At 41.5% G+C, this 13,449-nt stretch overlaps 1 pseudogene; it reads right to left on the bottom strand.

Moving 5' to 3' along the window:
- Window positions 1–1,518: 1,518 nt before the first annotated feature.
- LOC124965360 (SAGA-associated factor 29-like) lies at window positions 1,519–2,386 on the bottom strand (annotated as a pseudogene).
- Window positions 2,387–13,449: the final 11,063 nt, after the last annotated feature.

Below are 13,449 nucleotides of genomic sequence, written 5' to 3'. Positions count from 1 at the left end.
TTTATTTTTGTGTTTATTTTTCTACTTATAGGTGGTGATTTGGATCAACCCATATTCTTGTTTGGGGTCTTGAGATTTAAGTGCCTAGGCTGCATCTAAAAAGTTGTATTGCATTAACAGGTTAAATAACCAGTGCCTTGGATGCCTGTTTGCAGAAAACATTTTGTTTCTTGATGTTGATGTGGTAGGAATCATTTTCCCAGTAATAGTGAAAAATGACATTGAGTGAGTCATATTTCTTATGATCCCCTTGTGGTCAAGTGCTGGCTGGAGTTATAGGTTTAGTCTGAGGCCATGAGATCAAAATCCTTTCTGACCCAAACACCTAGATAGGCTTTTTCCTACTCTGATTTAGTCCAGTTTTTGAATATGTGGGAGGAAGCAGCAAATATGCACAGAAGACAATAATTGTTGGCCCTGTCTGCATCCCCGATAGTGGCTGGTGCCTCCATACCCTAGGCCACTGCAGAGTTGACTGCCAAGGATGCTGAGCTGCCTCCTCACCTCCACACAGCCTGCAGGCATGGTCTGAACGGTACAGGAATACCCAGGATTCAAGGTGAGACTGATTATGTTGTACAATTCCTGTCCAGGTTCCCTTTGGAGTCAGACCTCCTCACACCCCTTCTCTGAAGATTCCTCCCTCCCTGGGTGAACCATGAGCACTCACATGCTTGCATCCAGGGCTTTTTACACTGAGGGTCACACAGGTACAAAGGATAGAAGTAGTGCAGCTGGAAGAGCTGCTCATTACCCTCTCTGGACATCAGGCCAAGTCTAAATTGGTGTCAAATTCACACAAACCTGATGTTAAGCAACTGTGGTTTGATCTCAGGCATCTGTAGGTCCCTTCAGAAGGTGGGCTGAAATTCATTCACTTTTCATTCTGTGAGATGAAAGTTTTGAATAGGCTTGATAAATAGTCTCTGTGTTCCTGGTAGGGCTTAAGATAAGATGAGAACAACAGTTACCAATATTAAATATCTAACGTGTACATGTGCCAGGCAGTGTGCTATACAATGTATCTCCATAATTCTTTTAACTCCAAATAAGCCCAGCTTGGTGAGTGTGGTGGGGACTGCTGGTGTCCACCCAAATGCCCAGGCTGCTTCCACAGTTATGGAATTGGAGTGGGACTTCCCGACTCCTTCCAGCTGGCAGGTCCTATCTGGACCCTCATTCCTTTCTACCTACAGTAATGAAGCTTCATCTGCAGATGGAGATGTGCCCTTGGGAGTCAAGGACTGTGCTGGGGAGAAGCTCTCTGAAGAGCAGGGGAACCAGAGCTGACCTGCAGTGTGGCCTACTGTGCAAGATGAGGAAGATGAGGACCTTGCTTTCTAATTTGAGCACTGTGTTTTGGGTGGGAGGGTTCTCTTCATTAGAGGTTTGTTCTTTTTTTTTTTTTTTTTTTTTTTTTTTTTTTTTTTTTTTTTTTTTTGAGGGGGAAGAATATTTATTTGATCAGGGAAATCCTCTCTCGCCTTCTCCCGTGAGGACGGCAGCAAGCAGCAGACCTTCAGTCTGCCAGTCAGCTTCACTTTTTCTTGGGCTCCTTACAAGCCACCACGTACCTCTGGGTCACATTGAGGGGAGGGGAGTAGCCATCTGCACAGGAGGTATCTTCAAAGAGAACTGAGTAGTCATCTTGAGGCCGCTGTGGGGGTGTGTGGATCAGTGCACGATAGAAGCAGGTGATCTGGGGATACAGGGCCAGCACCAGCTGCTCCTTCTGGAATAAGGCCTCGGGGTCAGTCTCAGGGTTGGCTTTCCACTGAGACAGTGGGATGATGCGCCCCCGGCGGCTCAGGGTGTGTCTCTCTTTGCCTTCTTCATCAATGTCATCTACCTCACACTTGGTGGCATGGCTGTAACTGACCACCTCCACCAGGATCCACTGTTCATCCTCATCCACGGCCTTGACCCATGCAGCCACCTTGTGTCCAGGCTTGGCCACATAGTCCCCTGAGGCTGGAATGACTCCACAGAGAGGTGGGGGCTTGTCACCAGGTTTCCCGATCCACAGGGGCAGGGTCATAGCTGACTGCTGCAGCAAGGTCATCAGCACCCCTCTGCGCATGGTCTTCCGAGGCGGCTCTGAATCACTGTGCAGACCCAATCTTGGCGGTAATCCGCCTCTCTGCCAACAGCGACTTGATTTTAGCAATCTTACCCAGGGCTTTGCGGAGGATGTTGCCCTCAGCCTCCGCATCGGCATTAGCGGTGGTGTAAAGGCCTTGCAGCTTTGCTCGGTAATAAGGAGAAATCTTGTTCTCTGTCTGCATCGCTCATGGGTCTTCTGGATATTCACTAGGTTGTGTCCGCTCCTCGAACACTCTTCCTGGGTTTGCTTGATCAGCTGATGGAGCTCTGTGGCAAGTTCCATGTCTGCGGATGGTCACACACTTGCGTTCGAAGAATCGCGGCACATGGAGAACCGCACACGCTTCTTTTCCTTTTATGAACTTGGGCCAGAGCTGAGGACCCTTGTGCGCATGCCTTTTGTTCTTGATCTCTTAACTAATATAGAAAATATTGTTATGTCCGGTTTATAAACAAGGAAGCTGAAACAGGGAGGATAGACTTCCTCCACAGCAGTAACAAGAGAGAGGATCTTTGCACTGAGATGTTTTGTTCAAAAGGCCATTTGAGAATTAGTTTGTCAAAAGGTTTGAGTCTGCTAGAAAGTGGGCCCCAGAAAGGCTGGTAATGAAAAATGAAGAGCCAGAAACAGGCAAAGATTGAGATGGCCTCACAGGGAGATTCTGAGAAGGCAGATGAGTGGGCTATGTGGTTGGTGCCCAGCCTTGTACTGGGCTCCCACAGCAAGCTCCAGGGGTCACTCGGGGAGAAGGGAGCTACTTCCTGCCTATTTGTACACAGGGTAACCCTCTAAGAAACTCTAGAGCAACCCTTCTCAAACTCTGCAGTGCCGACCAGTCACCGCAGGGTCTTGTTAAAAATGCAGATTCTAATTCAGGAATCCTGGGCTGGCTGAGGTGAGTTTCTGCATTTTTCACATCCTACCAGGTGAGACCCATACTGCTGGTCAGAGGGCCACCCGTGGAGTAACAAGCATGTGTGATGTTTCCCATTTAAAAGGTATGAGCATCTTAGAGTTCAAAGTCCAATTCCACAAGGACTCCTGATATTTAAAAACTCTATATTTGTGCTCTAAATGACAAAACTACAATTCCCAGAGTGCCTTTCTGAGAAGTGCTGGGCCACAAGGACACCTGGATTGTGCCTTCTGTCCAATTTGAATCACCAGCTCCATGGATTTGCAGGTACTGGTCTGCAGATGACAGGATTTTATAGTCATGAGATGCAGTGGTATGCTATACATCAAAATATTTTTCACTTGTTTGACTGTAATCTATGGGGAAGGGGTGAAATGGCCAATTGATTATAATGCAGAATATAAAAAGATCAAAGTCCTACAGCACACAGCCACAGTGCTGTCCGTGGAAAAGGAGCAGGAGCTCACGGGAAAATGTTCATGTAATATATGAGGCATTAAAAATTCTGTTACATTATTCTTGCCACCAAGATTGTAATGAAAATGGGAAATGGCACCAACTTAACCCATTCTCATTACAATCGTTAGATTGTAATCTTGTGTTCTCCCCTCCAGAGAATGCTAAATGAGATTTTAAACAAAAGAGAGGACAGAGAAGTATGGAGAATAAAGGAGCAAATAGAAATTGGAAAGTTAAAAAAAGTGATGCATGATAGACTTCCCTGGGTTCGTTTGAGGCTTTTTCTTTACTTTAGAAACAAGAATGGAGCATAGAGCATTACAAAGACCAATTGAAGCCCACGCAGAAAATCCGTAGCACGACCTAAACATGGTAACTGTTTAAAGCAGAAGGAAAATGTCAAGCACAAATTTGATATTATACTTTGATAGCTTAGTCCACTTATGATTACAGGGGGAAATATGAAATTATCAACCTACCTTCCCAAAATCCAAAACCATGCAAAAAGACAAAAGTGGAAAACTCTGAGAGGAAGAACTCTGAGAGGAAGATCTCTTTTTGCCACCATACACAGTTAAACATGCTTAAATCTTACAAATATACTTGCTTCATTTGCTTTCATGTTACATATTGGGAATGAAGCCTCTTTACAGTAGCATGTAATAGTGTGAACTCATATGTCCTTATATGGAAAATGAGACCATGAGAGATACATCCTCTAGGATTTATGGAAAACCTTAGTATAGTGGCAGTTACTGTGAATTTCTTAAGAGAATAATCTTACATACTCCTCAACATTACCATGTGTATTGAGCACTTATTAGGTCTGAAGAATTAGAATGATTTCTGTGAGAGGTTCAGTCTAAATCTATTCACTACTTAATGCAAAAATACTTATAGATCATCCAGCGTGGACTGGACAAAAATACTTATAGATCATCCATTGGAGATGGGGAAGGTGTTGAATAAGAGAGATGAGTCTACATCGTGCACCACCATAGAAACGAAATGATGTACCCCCTTTGTGTACAATGAATCAAAATGCAGTCTGTAAAAAAATAAATAAAAAAGGAGAGAGATGAGATCCTTATGTCTAGGCAGGTGGGGGAGGATGGCATTTCACAGACAAGTAAACAAATACATAACTACAAGTTGTTAGAAGAGGAGGTAATGAAATCAGCAAAGTAATAAGAAAAGATGGGGGATCTAATTAGAACGGGTGGGAGGGAAAGGTCTCTGGAAGGAAGTGATATTGAAGGAAGGATCTAGAACAATGCGGTTAAAAGTGGGAACAATGGTGTTTCTGGTGGAGATGAGTCACTGGTTACTGCCTCTCTTTGCTGTGGTGGGAGAAATACATGAAAGTTTCATTAAGAGCTAATCGGGAAAACTGAGCCCACTCCAGGTGTTTCCAAACAGGGAATTTAATAAGTGTGTTTTGAGTATTTTAGAAGTATTTAAAACCTTAGAGGTAACTGGGCATCCACCCCAAGATTAGCTGCCACTATCTCTAGGACTGGGGAATAACAGGAAGAAGCACTGTTAGACAAGTCCAGGAGCAAAGGTGTTTTTGGGCTGCTGGGACCATTGAGGGGAGGTTATCCAGAGGGAGTCCGAAGTCATGGGGAGACTGGGTTGCTGCTGGCAATGCTGCCTGAGAGCAGAGAGCAAGAGAAAGGAGAGAAAAGAGAAGAAAAAGGAAGAAGAGAGAGAAAAGAGGAAGGAGGAGGAGGAAGAAAAGTAGGAGTTGAAGAGGAGAAACAGAGAGAGAGAGAGAGGATAGGAAGAAGGAGAAGGAGAAGAGGGAAGGAGAGAGGGAATGCACTATCCTGGCCTCTTCTTTCTTCCCTCTGATCTTTAGCATGTCCTGCCTCCCGTGGCCATACCTTATTGGCAGCCAGTCAGTTGGCAATGGGAACCCAGCAGTTGTAGTTATCAGAGAGGAGTAGAGGTGGCAAGTGGATCTGAGAGGAAAAGACAAAAACTCTAGTCACTGTACAATATGAAAACCATATTATGTCAAAGGATACAAGACAGACACAGAAAGACAAAGACCCATGTGGACCCATTCACACGTGGAACTTAAAAAAGATTTTAGAAAAGGAGAGTGTGGAGCGGTGGTTCTCAGGGGCTGAGGTGGTTAGGGAGAATGGAGAAATGTCAGTCAGAGGATACAAGAGTACGGTCAGATAGGACGGAGAAATTCTAAGATCTATTGTACAGCAAGGTAACTACAGTTGATGTATTATGTTTTTGAAAAATGTGAAGAGAGTGAACGCTATGGAGTAATGCCACAAAAATGATAATGAGAACTACGTGCGGTAATGAACTTGTAATCTAGATTTAATCAGTCCACAATGTATATGTATGATATTTATGTGTTTACATATGTATATATATAAACATATATGTACACACACACACATAATGTCATCTGTCAATTGAAAAAAGGCAAGTTAAAGAGAGTGGTGGTAGTGGGTGATGTTTTGAATAGAAAAGTCAGAGGGGGTGGCTCTGATCAGGAGACATGTGATGGAGGAACAGCAGCGCCGGGGTGCAACTGGGGTAAAGCACGCCCTGGGGAGGAGGGTGGAGCTTGGCAGAGGCTAAGAGGGCTTGAACAGCCATGGTAAGAACCTTGGTTTGTAACTGGGGGAGCTGAGAAACCACTGGAAGTTCTGAGCAATGGACTGACTTGAGTGGGATTCAAGTGTTGAAAGGATCAATTTGGCTGCTATGTGGGAGCAAAAGAGGAGGAAGCAGAGGACAATGAGGAGCAGTGGGTGCTGGCAGAGGTTTAACAACTGGCTCTGCGAAGAAAAAGAAACACAAGTAAATAAATGTAGATTTACAAATGCTATAAGAGAAGGAAAGGAAAATGACGGGGATAAGAGGAAGACAGAGGGGAAATCTAATTAGAAGAGGTGGGAAGGAAAGTCCTCTTGAACAAAGTGACATGTAAGGAGAGACCTGAGCAAACCAGGTATACATCAAAGGTCATCAAGACTGTTTTCCTGGATTCAAGTAGGACCATCTGTCTGCAAGTCTGGACGCTGGAGAAAATGTACTTAGGAAAAATAAATGAACACCCACTAGGGAAAACACCATCTTCTGCTGCCTTTGGTAACTTATTCTAGTGTTTACCATCCCACGCTCTCAGGGGATTTATCTCTGCATCTCAGCCGAGTCTACTCCACTGCACTTGAAGCCTTTTCTTGTCTGCTGAGTGAAGAATGGAGAGTAGTTGACTGAGCCCAAAATTTGGTCTCATTACACCATCCCCATGCCTGTGCGTGGGACTGAACCCTGGTGCTGCAGACCCCTCTGCCTGCCCTGTGCGTCTGTGACGGCTGACACCTTATTCTGGTGAAGTTGGGGAGAATATTGACAAATCTGAATGATGTCGCGAGTCACCTGAGCTAGCTGTGACACTGGCCTGTTCAGAATTACTTACAGCCTCTGGATACCAACACTAAATAAGATGCAGAATGAGCCACAAAGGGACTTGCCCTGAGGGTTTTGCAATTCCCACTGTCAAAGCCCAAGGATTCCTGAAGCGAGTGGAAGGAAATGAGAAGAAAAAGCAGCTGAAACAGTTCATTGAACCTGTTCTGAGTTTATATGTTGTGTTGTTTTGACAGCTTTTATGAGCGTGTTGCATAGAGATGGTAATAGAGAAACAAGATGGAAATTGAATAGTCACATAAATACAGAAAAATTACAAGCACAATATACATAACAATTATATAATTATATCAAAGCCACATTGCATTTCAATAACACCTCTGCTCTGCTTACTGTTTTTCAGGTCAAGGATTTGGTTTTAAATTGGAGAGACTTCGAAGGGAGAAATGAATAAATGCAGAGGAAAATGTGAATGTTGAGAACATGTGGTAATTCCTAAGAAGAGAGAAAACGTTGGAAGTGCAATGTGTGGCACCGGGTGGCAGTGGGGAAGGGACCAGCAAGAAGAGCAAGAGCCAGGGAAAAGGTCATGGAGAAGCAGTTAGGCTTCCTAGTGCTAGGGGGCTCTGTCATATTTTGTAGATGGCAATTGATTTGTTCCCATTTCACGGGTCAAACTGTGAGCTTATTGCTTATTAACAACTTCATTGTCTTATTTTTGGGACGAGTGTTGCTACCTATGTGTATGTGGGTGCATATATAATGTGCGTGTGTGTGTGTATATAAAATGCTTATTTTCTAAAAATGAAAACTGAAATGGAACTGGAAAATACTTCAGAAAAACTGTCTACACTCATAATGAACTATAACATGTCTAGAGAAGAGAGAAGGAAAATTTGCTAATGGGTTTCAAAATTTTCAGTAGTCTTTTAACGTTCCCATTTATAGTGACGATCATATCCTACCATGTAAATATATGTATAGACACACATATGGGTGTATGCTTATTGAAGAGACACACAAAAAGGAAACACAGTGTGGTATGAAGGAGACTTATAGGCACTGCAGGTAGCTCCGCATCAGAGTCAGTGGTAAAGAAGGATGTAGAAAGTCTATGGAGACATTTAGATATCACTTTATTTTATTTATTTTTTAGTCATGATTTTAAAGTCAAGCATGAAAAGAAGACAAATACCTGGATGAAGGCAGCAATTTCATGACTTAGGAGTTTTTTGACCTTGACAATGAACCAGACTCTTTGGGTTCAATATATGTGTGAAGTTACCAAGCATGCATTTTATTTTGATAAACAAAGCCACACCAACTTTTTGAAAAATGTAAATCTCTCTTTGCACACATGGGTCCTTCTCTCCACATTCCAAGCCCACTCCAGTGCCAGCAGTAGTTGGCAGTTCACAAGTGCCCTAATTAGACCTCCCCTACTAAGTTCTTACCTTCTAGGTCTCAGATCAACTGTCACTTCCTCAGGAAGTCATTCTTTAATTAAATGCTCCCTACCCCTACCCCTAGCCCTGTTATGCTTTTTGAAAAACCCAAATTTAAAAAAATTGCAATGATATATTTAATTTTGTGTTTATTTATTTCTTCTCTATGTTCCCCATAGACTATGAGCTCCATTATATCAAAGGCCATTTCTATACGGTTCCTGCTGGTATATTATACACTTCAAAATGGGGTTTGCCACATACTAGGCATTCAATAAGTATTTCTTGAATAATAAACTCTAATTGTTTTTCAAAATTGCCAATATTTCATAACTATTAGTGAAAGTATTTGAAAGTACAAGAAAATCTAAAAATTCAAATATTGACTCAAGTCCTAAATTCCTCTATACCTAACATAAAGGACTCTTCCATACAATTTTCCAGTAAAACAAAAAATAAAAAATAAAACATTTTTTGTAATATATAATTATTATCTGGGTGAAGGTTGAAAGCATATTCTTAAGGCAGGGGATTTTTCTCAGATAAGCTTTTCCCTCTCCTTTTGTTTGGTTGGATAAAACTGTGATATAACTGAAAAACTCAATCTGGCAGATCCAGTAATTTACAATGTCTTTTTCCTACTCTGTATTTTCCATTCATTTTCTTGCCCATGTTGAACTGTTATTTGTTCTTTTGTTTGGGTAGTTCAGAATGGCCATTCTTACTTGGTTCTGAAGATTACTTAACGTAGCCATTTGATGCCCTCTTATTACCCTGTGAGTCTCTGGTTCACTTTTCATTCTTCAGAGTTGGTAAGTAGTGCTTGGGCATGGAATACCCATAACCTTGGCTGTGGTTTCTTCTCCATTGTACTCGTTGAGTAATAGGAGCCCCTTTGCTCTCAGATGCTCTTTATTTGGCTGAGTGACTACAGGAAGCTGCCTCTGGGCCTGGTAATGGTTGAGAAACCCATGGTCATTCTGAGCCCAACACCACTTAGGCTTCCTATGAGGACAGAGGAAGAAGGAATGAGCACAATAGAATTTCCAGCAATTCCACTACTGGGAATATAGTCAAAGAAAATTAAATCAGTATCTCAAAGACACATCTGTACTCTATACCCATTACAGCATAATTCACAACTGCCAAGATATACAAACAACCTAACTGTCAATCGATGGATGAATGGATGAAGAAAATGTGGCATATACACACAATGGGATACTATTTAGCCTGAAAAGAGAAGGGATTGCTGTCATTTGTGACAAGATGACTGGACCCGGAGTATCCTATGCTTAGTGAAATAAGCCAGAAACAGAAAGACAAATACTACCAGCTCTCACTGATAAGTAGAAGTTACAAGAAGTCGAAATTAGAGAAGCAGAGAGTGGACTGTAGTTACCAGCGACTGTGGGAAGTGGAAATGGGGAGATGTTGGGTAGAAGGTACAAAGTCCTGTTATGCCAGATGAATAAGTGCCTGCAGTCTTATATGCGACATGGTGACTGGATCGTATACTTGAAATTTTCTAAGAGGGTAGATCTTAAGCATCCTCACCACATACAGGAAAAAGAAAGAAAGAAAGAAGATGCAGGGCTGGGGAGATATCTCAGTCGGTAGACTCCTTGCCTCTCAAAAAAGAAGATGCAGAAAACTTGGAATGGAACTACCATTTGACCCAGCTATCCCACTCCTTGGCCTATACCCAAAGGACTTAAAATCAGCATACTACAGAGATACAGCCACATCAATGTTCATTGCTGCTCAGTTCACCATAGCCAGATTGTGGAACCAACCTAGATGCCCTTCAGTTGATGAATGGATAAAGAAACTGTGGCATATATATACAATGGAATATTACTCAGCCATAAAGAATGATAAAATTATGGCATTTGCAGGCAAATGGACGAAATTGGAGAATATCATACTAAGTGAGATAAGCCAATCTCAAAAAAACCAAAGGAAGAATGATATCGCTAATAAGTGGATGATGACACATAATGGGGGGTGGGAGGGGTTAGTTTTAGGGTTAGAGTGAGGGTTAGGGAGGGGGGCAAGAATGGGGGAAGGAAGGACTGTATAGAGGGAAAAGAGGGATGGGAGGGGTGGGGGGAAGGGGAAAAAATAACAGAATGAATCAACCAACATCACCCTATGTAAATTTATGATTACACAAATGGTATGCCTTTACTCTATGTACAAACAGAGAAACAACATGTATCCCATTTGTTTACAATAAAAAAAAAAAGACGATGCAGAAAAAGAAAAAGGAAAGAAAAAAGAAAATGGTAATTATGTGAGGTGTTGGATATGTTAATTAGCTTGATTGTGGTGATCATTTCACAGTGTTTGCATGTATCAAAACATCAAATTGTGCTGACTTTGATAAACACACTTTTGGCCAATAGTATCTCAATAAAGCTGAATAAAAAAGAAAAAGGGAAGATCACATCTTATGCTTCTCTGAGCCTGAACACACACTATAAATCCCTTCAGATTTCTCTGTGATCCTCATGAAAACAAATGATAAAACAAAACATGAATGGTTTTAGGGGTGTGTGTGTGTGTGTGTGTGTGTGTATACACATGTGCCAAAGTAGAGGAGCAGAAGAAAGGAAGATGGAGACGGACTTCATCGCAAACACGTAAGTTGTCTTCAGACAACTTCATGAATGAATGTCGTTTTGGTCATTATTTTATGGTAGGTGCTGCTTAATAAATTATTACTGAAAGAATTAGCAGAAATGCATCTATAATCATCAAATGTCACCAAAATCAAAAGAACAGGACTAGAAGATGTTCAGATAGTCTGAACAGGTTCTCGTTCTACTGAACATAAAGAGGTTTATTCTCAGAGATATTAAAGAATTTGGCCTTAGTCAAAAGTATGTTATGTTCAGAATTGGGATTAAATAGTAGAGTTGGAATTTTAAGAAGAGATATGATAAATCATTCAGCAAATTTGACCAGTATCGGCTGGAGAATTCTGACCAAATGAACTCTCTTCTTTCTCAGCCTCTCTCTGCCCATACTTGCAAGCTATTTGTTCTAAATTATTTAGAAATTGTCTCAATATCGATCTCACATGCTTGTGTAGACATATCCATAAAGAGTTATTATATAAGCAATATTATTATCGTAATTATTGTTATCATTAGCTGCTTCATTTCTTATCATTTTCCTTGTGGTTCATCTGAGGTCTTCCGAGGGCTGTTAAAGAGCTCGAAAGAATAAGAACTGTACTTGTAGATATTTATTTTCATTGTATTATTTAGAACTCTATCCTAGGGAATCCTCCTAATTCCCAGTTGACGAATCCACAGAAACCTTAAATTCTCACCCCACTCCTCTGTAAGCTTTAACAGCAGCTAGATGGAGTGAAGGCTATTATTACTAAAACTTCATTACTCATACAAAATATTCGTGAGCGCTCCTATGCTGTGGCATGTGATCATAAATAATGAAAGCAGAACTGTGCTTGTCAGAAGAGCTGAGGCAAAGATGTTCTCCTCTGTTTGCAGGCACTGGATGGGTGATGACTTCCTCATTAATGCAGCGACTCACTAAGGATTGCCGTAGTTAATGGGAATTAGCCAAGTACTAGCATGCCCACATTCATCTTTTGAGAGGCTATCTTGTATTCAAAGTGACAGGCTTGTTGAATGACACTTACTCAAAGCACCCCGCTCTTCAGGGTTTTAGTTCAAAGCAGAATCTCAGGAATCACATTTTCAAAGGTGTCACTGTAAGACTTTCTCTATGGGCCACACAATTTCAGAGTGCGTTGGAATTTGTGAGTCCAGTTTTCTCTGGATTCTTTGCCTTCTCTCATTTTCATCAAGAATGGTAACCTTTATAAGATAATGTCTGGTTGTTCCCTATAGTCCGATTTGCCGCTGATCTGTTTGCCTATTTGCAATCTACTAAGAACTCAGAATATCTTTCTTCATGATCTAATTAAATGAGATAAAGTAGGTAAGTACTTGCACAGCAGGAAAAGTACATCAATCTTTCAAAGAAAATTTCAATAGCTTTGAATTAGACCAATTAAAGTGATGATTCAAGAAAATACAGTTCATTCATGGATTTGCTAGACCCCCGTTAACTATTGACCATGTGACAGTAATTGTGTAAGGCAGTGTACAAGATAGACCAAATTCCTGCCCACAGGGAATTTACAGTCTATCAGGTCCAAGCATGAGCTTGATCTATATGAATTTTCTTTTATTTGGCTTTTATTGACTTATAGCAAGGCAATTTCATGTGTTTCAACTTAATATAAAGAAAGTGTGTTATAGGGGCACATGGGAAGAACCCTAATATGATCCTGGAAGAAATGATGGTTGAGCCAGGCAGAGCAGGATGAAGCAGTAACTAGATGAAGCAGAAAGTGAGCAGCACCAATAGGAGGAGTTAAAGCTCAGAAGCAAATGAGAACCCAGTTGGTTGGAAAACTGAGATCTGAGAGGTGTCCAGAGAAGTAGGCAGGTACAGACAGGATCTAAAAGCCAGGGGATGGTTATAAGCAGAAAAGCAAAGTAATCTGGTTTGCATAGTTGGAAATCACTCTTGATGCAAAATACAAAAGGGTTAAGAGAGAGGCAAGTCTGGATACCAACTGAATGTTGAAGAACCTGGGAGTGGTGCTAGTTGAGTCAAGATTGGTGATGGTGGTGCTCACCTGTAATCCCAGTAATCTGGGGAGCAGGGGTGAGGCTGGAGGATTACAAGTTTGAGGCCAGCCTGGGCAATTAGGAAGACTCTGCCTCAAAAATAATAAAATAAAAAGAGCTGGGGATATAGCTCAGTGTAGATCAGTAGATCACCTCTGAGTCCCATCCCAGGTACCAAAAAAAAAAAAAAAAAAAAAAAAAAATTGATGATGGCCATGGAAAGTTCTGGAGATAGAGTGGTAGAATGAACAGGTCTTGGTGACCTAATAGATGAGGAAAGCAATGCTAGAAGCATGGGCTTCTGGGTTCATGGTGGTGATATTTATGGAGATAGGGATATTGGGTGTTGTTGAGATGATGAATACAGATTTGAACATACTGAGTTTTGTTCAATTTTGGGGGGTTCTTGGGAGACAGTGAAAAGTACAATGGCAGTCAATTATACAG

The sequence above is a fragment of the Sciurus carolinensis genome, chromosome 15 (genome assembly GCF_902686445.1).
Source record: "Sciurus carolinensis chromosome 15, mSciCar1.2, whole genome shotgun sequence".
NCBI lineage: Eukaryota > Metazoa > Chordata > Mammalia > Rodentia > Sciuridae > Sciurus > Sciurus carolinensis.
The sequence above is the reverse complement of the archived record's forward strand: the minus strand, read 5'-3'. Positions and strand labels throughout refer to the sequence as shown.